At 38.4% G+C, this 6,355-nt stretch overlaps 1 protein-coding gene across 1 annotated transcript in view; it reads right to left on the minus strand.

Annotated features, from left to right (window-relative positions):
- Positions 1-6,355, minus strand: part of gabbr2 (gamma-aminobutyric acid (GABA) B receptor, 2) — a 208,860-nt gene that overhangs the window by 164,128 nt on the left and 38,377 nt on the right. The window lies entirely within an intron of this gene.

Raw genomic sequence — 6,355 nt, forward strand, 5'->3', positions numbered from 1 at the left:
TTTTTTTTCGCTCACATACCAATCGGTCAGCCTGCAGCACATTGCCATGGCAACAGAGAACTTGTTAAAGGGGTTAACAGCATCCCTTGTATTTCTGAGAGTTTTCTCTTTTTTAATGCAGCAATATTTGCAGTTTTGAATTGCCCTACTGACAGTGTGAGTATGTGCGTGTTTGTGTGTAAAACCTAGCACTAGTGTGTTTGAATTTTTATTTTTATTTTATTTTATTTTATTTATTTTTTGACAATGGTTCCAGGGGGAATGTGAGTGACAACAGGAGCACCATGTTACCGAACGCCATCTTCCTCAAGTCCGGGATTATTTTTAAAACAAACCCGGTTCAGCGTGTTCTTCCAGAGCCGAGCTCGCTGCAAATATCCAAAAGGGTCTCAAATGTTCAGGAGTATATTTAGATGGATGACTCAGTTACTGTATTTAGATTCATAACCATCATTATGGAGCTGGTTCCTGCACAAACATATGTATAAACAAGGATTAATTGCTTTTCTGTAAACAAAATTTTTTTAAAAAAAGCAAACAGGTTAGTCCACACAGATGAGTTTTTATCAYAAAACTGCACAGTATGAGAGTGCAGTTTAATCAAACATCAACAATATGTGCTATTTTACTAAATTTGTTCAAAATTTAATCCACAGAACTATGTGGAAATAGCAAAAGAGAATTTAAGGCCAGTATTCATCCTTCACCTTTCAATGTTTTTAAAACAAGATATGGCACGCAAAAATAAATATTAAAGATATTTATACATGAAAATTGAGTCATAGGGAACAACATATTAAAATCTACTTAAGGTTTCTGGTGAAACCTAAGGTCAAGGTCAGATCCTTGGGACCCTCGAACCGTTTAAAGCTGCTCTGAATGAGAAACAATTCATCCAATCATTTCACATCGATCAATACAGCCACATGGGTTCAAGAAAACCTTGGGGGGGGGGGGAAATAAAAATCCCGTCACACTAAACTATCGGCGGCTGCATCCAGAAACACGACCTGAAACTGTTTTGTAAAGAGGAAGCCGTATATCAATCAATACTACATGAAAAGATGAGTTCTCTGGAGACGAGTTTCTCTCAGATGGGTAGAACAAACGACACGTGTTCTATGCTCAGATGACTCCTCCTTTTAGCTCACATTAAAAAAAAACTTGGTACTAAAAATGAGAAGCGTTCAGGATTTTTACCAGCAAAAAACAGCAACTGTTCTGTTTGTGTGGAGGCACCGCTGATGCAGAGGTGTACGCTGGAATTTCAGAAACATACGCTGCCATCGAACTGACAGTTTTTCCTGAGAGGTCCATGGTTATTTTAGCAGCTCGGTGCCAGAATTTATTCTGCATGATTTACACCAGCAGAGCTTCATGGACACAGATTGTGTGACTGACTGTCTTCCCTGCAGTCCAGACCTGCCTCCTGCTGAGGAACAGGCCCGGATAATGTGAATCAACGACTGGTGAGCAGTTTAAAAACYGTGTGTTCAATAGGAACTACTTCAGTTTTACAAAGGGTTCAAGAACAAACCAGTGCACACATTTCATGTCAAGGGAAATATTTGCAAATTTTGCTTACATTTGAACATTTTTGAAATCCCACCCACTGATCTATATGTGCAAAACAAAGTAGCCGTGTATGCACTTTAGAATTTGCAAATTTTGTAAAAAAAAATAAATGAACTTAACAGTGATGTTTAAATGTGACTGAAATTTTTTAAAAAAATTACCACAATCCTGTGCAAAAAGAAAGTGCACATTCTATGGAAACCAATAAATAAAGTGCAGGCTGCACATAAACTTTAATATCCAACATAAACAAAAGCGCACACAAATAAYGTGAACTTTTTCCACAAAGGTCATCGTGTGCAAAACATCTAAATCTGCTGCTTGAGAGCATTGGCTTCAGAAACAGCAAGGTCCAAACACCTGCAAAACTTTCTACTCTGCTGATATTAAACTGTCAGTCCTCTGAGCCGTTCKTAGCTAATGGTGTTGTTGCACTTTCCTGCACTGACCACAATTTAAAGGGACGCTCAGTTTGTTGTTGTCTGGGAGCCTCGTTAGCTTGGGGTCCTATGCATTTGCTTGGTTTGTCTGCCCTGTTGCAATAAGCTCGCACACATTTCAAAGACTAACAAATTTTGTAATATCACATCATCAAATACAATTTTGGATTAAAACAACTAGAACTCTGTCAACCCCTCAGCGTAAGCTACTTTTAGTTTAAAACTCTAGCATGAAACATAATGCTGATGTGCATTTCTTCAATAAATTCAATGTATTTTGCTAAATAATATGACTATTGTAGTTGGTTAGAGATGCACAAAAGCTGCCAACCTGGGAAAACAAACTCCACTGCCAAAGTGTTTATGTGTTCCTGTCGCTCTCTGTCTTCTATTGTGTCACTAAAGGCTGGTCGCAGTGAAGAGCCAAGTCAGCCCGAGGCTTTTACTGAACAATATGTTCAACCCAAACATCAAGAGGAGAGGCTGGAAAAGTGACTGATACTGCGCACAGTTTACAGGGATGAGCTTTAAAAAAGGAGCAGTGCATTCAGGGAAACAGGACCTGCTGTTTCCAGGCTTAAAAAAACAGATCAGCACGTGTGTTTTTAACATGTTGTAGTTTTCAACATTTTCTTTTCTATGAATGACTACTGTACCCTGTGTTTTATCAGGCAAAGTGCAAATCATGCAGTACTGCATACACACAAGCAGCGGCACATGGGAGGATCAATACCAATCTCTTCTTTCACAGATCAACACACATATAGACGTTTGAAGAGACTGCACGTCTATAAATACATGAACCATCAAAAACTGATTCAAGCCTGGGACAAAGATAAAATAAAAAAACTCACTCTGTGGTGCCAGTTTATTCAGTTTCATCGATTTCATCTTCCTGTCATCAAAACTTTTTTACAAGGTTCACGTCCCATGTTGTTTCAGTCAGAACCGTGTGTTTCTAAGAGTCGTGACAACTAAATATCAGAATGAGTTTTTTTTTTTTTAACAGAGCATATTACATAACAGGAATGTCTGGCAACAAAAATGGGAGTCGAGTTAGGACTCAAGGATGCAGATTTGAGGAAACAGTCATTTATAATGAAGATAAACATAGCAAGAAAATTAAGGAAGTTTGCGTTTGGTAGATGATTTCTTTATTGTAACAATGCTTCTTAAGCAACAGATCTTATATCATTGGAAAGTCTTGTAATTTCCCTTTTAAATGATGTCACATTTGTAAAGGAACATGCTTTTGTGGGAGGAGCAGTAAAGCCGAGTATGTGGGCTGCACACATGAAAAATTTCCTAATCTTCTCTACCAAACAGATTATTTTGCTGTTTTTTTTTTATTGACACTTGCCAGTTACAACAAAGAAACAATCTACCAAATACTAAGTTCCTTACTTTTTGTGCTATATATTAAACAAGACAAAAATGCTGCCGTGTAAGGAAAATTACAATCAATCAATAAAACACAGGAGACTCAAAGAGGGTAAAAAAATCACTATGAGTGAGAGCAAGAYCTGAGTATAAATGGACTGAGAACTGATGAGATAAGTAGAGATAGCTTGCCTGATGACAATAGAGAACAAGTATAAGTGGGCAGGGCAGGAATGAAGAGCAGAACCTGGCTGAGGAGAGGAATGGCTGGAAACATGGGAAATCTCAAGAAGCATCAAATAAAAAACACCAAGCAGCAACAAAACATAAAACAAACTTAAATACAAAAACACAGAAATCTTCCTGATGCATGCTTTCCTATGTCTGTGTGCACGCAAACACGTGTTCATTTGCAGGTGCATCACATGTTTAACATGAGGATTCAGATCAAGGATGTRCCGGGCAAACTTAAAGGAAGCTGTTGGGAGGAAGTGAAGATATTTACAGACACAGAYGAGTTTAACTGATCTGATCCGGCTCTCGTGTGTCACGACTTTACCACTGCAGCTCATTGTCAGCTCTTCACTAAGCTTTTCCCACCTCTTTAGAACCCCTTTGGAGCCGCCGCCATCGCAACCAGCCAACTGCTCCGGTTCGACACTACGTGTGTAACAGGATGTTTTCATCAGGCGGAGCCAGCAGGGACTTGTAGTGTCTGCCCTCTGATCTGTGTTCCCATCAGTTTAACCAAGCTGCTGGACTAATGGGCGTCTGGGCAAATATTAGGCTGTATTGCTAACTTAATGAGAATATTTTAGCTCCCTATAGTCCTCCTGACAGAAGAAGAAAAACCAGTGAGCGCAGTGTTAATTAGAGAGCATGAAAATAAAATGAGGAAAAAAATAAAAGGAAGGTGATTAAATGAACAAGTGTCAGATTTAAAGTTGTGAAACTTAGAGCAAAAATCTTACAGATGGAAGCCAGGGGCGGAGATAGACGTTTTTGCCAAGGGTGGCACAAGAGTGGCTAAGACTTTGGGGGGGGGACATACAAATAAAGAAAAGCACTCTGGTTCAAGATGGTCCCAACAGTTAATTCCAAATGGCTTTAATGCAGCTGTTTTAAGAAATGTTGAGTTGAAAATTTTATATCTAAGGATAATCCAAAAAACATGCTGAATGCTAGTCACAATATATTATTTAGCCACTTTTAGAAGTACAAAGCTGAAGATTAGTGTAGAAGTAACCAAAAGCAATATCTAAGATGGCCACAGCTAACAGTAAAAGGCTATAATTTAGCAATGTTAAGACTTATTGAGATGAAATTTGTTGTGGAGTAGCTATGAATTGTAAGACGCAAACTGCTGATGCTAATTCCAAATGAAGCTAACTACTAATGTGAATACTAATTTTACAAAGGGCTACAATTCAGTCATTTTTCAACACACACAGCTGAAAATTTATATAGTACTAGTAGTATGAGAGAATAATATTTACCAAAATCTAAATTAAAATCMAAAATCTATGATCCCCGCCAACTTGTCAGTTACTTGGGGGTGGCACCTAGCTGGCCAATCAGGTGCCAGAGTTGGCACTTGCCACCCCAGCCACCCCTCTGGCTCCACCTGATGGAAACACGTGGAGTGTGAAGTGCAGCATCTCAGCAACTGAGCTGCCATTTTAAGTTTCATTTAAAACCAGACTCCTCCTCTTCATTACAGGGCAGATTTCCCAGCTTGATGCAAAGTTCACAGTTAAAGGTTAAAGGCATGACAATGGAATAAATCACTTAGTTTGTGTTTCAACGTTTTGCAAAATGTACAAAAGCAACCAGAAGCTAAAAACAAAAGAATTAACTAAAAATGATAAATAAGAAAACACCACTAGTGTTTGTTTTAACATTTAAAACCACAGCAGGAAAAAAGAGAAGTTAAAACTTAGTAATAAGAATAAACCTCAAATTGAAGACTCCCACTCTAACTTAGCCAATGAGAATGACCAGAACTACATTTAGAAGCCATATTTGACAAGCTAACGGTATTCTTTTTCAACACCACAATAATAAAATAGTTTTATATCAGTTTGTAACTCATATTTTTTTTAAAGAAATCATGAATACATCGTATTATTGTCTCTCTGGAGCTGGCTGTGGTTTGCTCTTCCTCTCTCAGGCACAAGTGTCAGCTGCGCTGCCCATCTTTTTGGCCACTGGTGTGGAACGGGAAACGGCTTGTTGGGAGGGGGGACTGAGCAGTGTGTGTGTGTGTGTGTGTGTGTGTGTGTGTGTGTGTGTGTGTGTGTGTGTTGGGTGTGGGAATAAAAAAGGAACTAAGGGTTGTGTGGGCCTGATTGTGATTGTTTTTGTGCTACAACTACAGCCTCAGCTGCAGAGAAGGGCCCCTCTGGCTGGGTTCAGGTGTGTGTATGATCTCTCAAACTCACATCGTCTCTATTTTTACTTCTGTTCAAAAAAAAATCTCCTTTTGTTTCTCTTTTAGTGTCTTTTCTTAGCACCACTACATGTCTCCAGGATGTTGACTGAATAAATCAAACTGTGGGGAGGAAGCTTGATAGAAACAAACTTGTTTTCTGTCTGCCATGAGCACTGCAGCAGAAACGGACAATAATTTAAAGCACTTATTCATTCTATGAGTTCATGAGGGGTCACTTTGTTTTACATTAACTCAAATCCCGAATGCAGATTTAAATAAATGTGAACAGATTTTTTATAATTTATGTTCATAAGCATGCAGTTTTATTTTTTCACATCTCCTACACGTATTATGGGGTCAGAAAAAGTGTATTTCTTTAAAGAGGGAGTTCTGACAAAGCAATGGATTATTTCTTCAAACTGAGATTTGAATAGTTACAGCGGGTAAAATGAGTATTGAACACTTCAACATTTTTCTCAGTAAATATATTACTAGAGGTGCTAATGACATGAAATTTTCACCAGATGTT

The sequence above is a fragment of the Austrofundulus limnaeus genome, unplaced genomic scaffold (genome assembly GCF_001266775.1).
Source record: "Austrofundulus limnaeus strain Quisiro unplaced genomic scaffold, Austrofundulus_limnaeus-1.0 Scaffold32, whole genome shotgun sequence".
Lineage (NCBI taxonomy): Eukaryota > Metazoa > Chordata > Actinopteri > Cyprinodontiformes > Rivulidae > Austrofundulus > Austrofundulus limnaeus.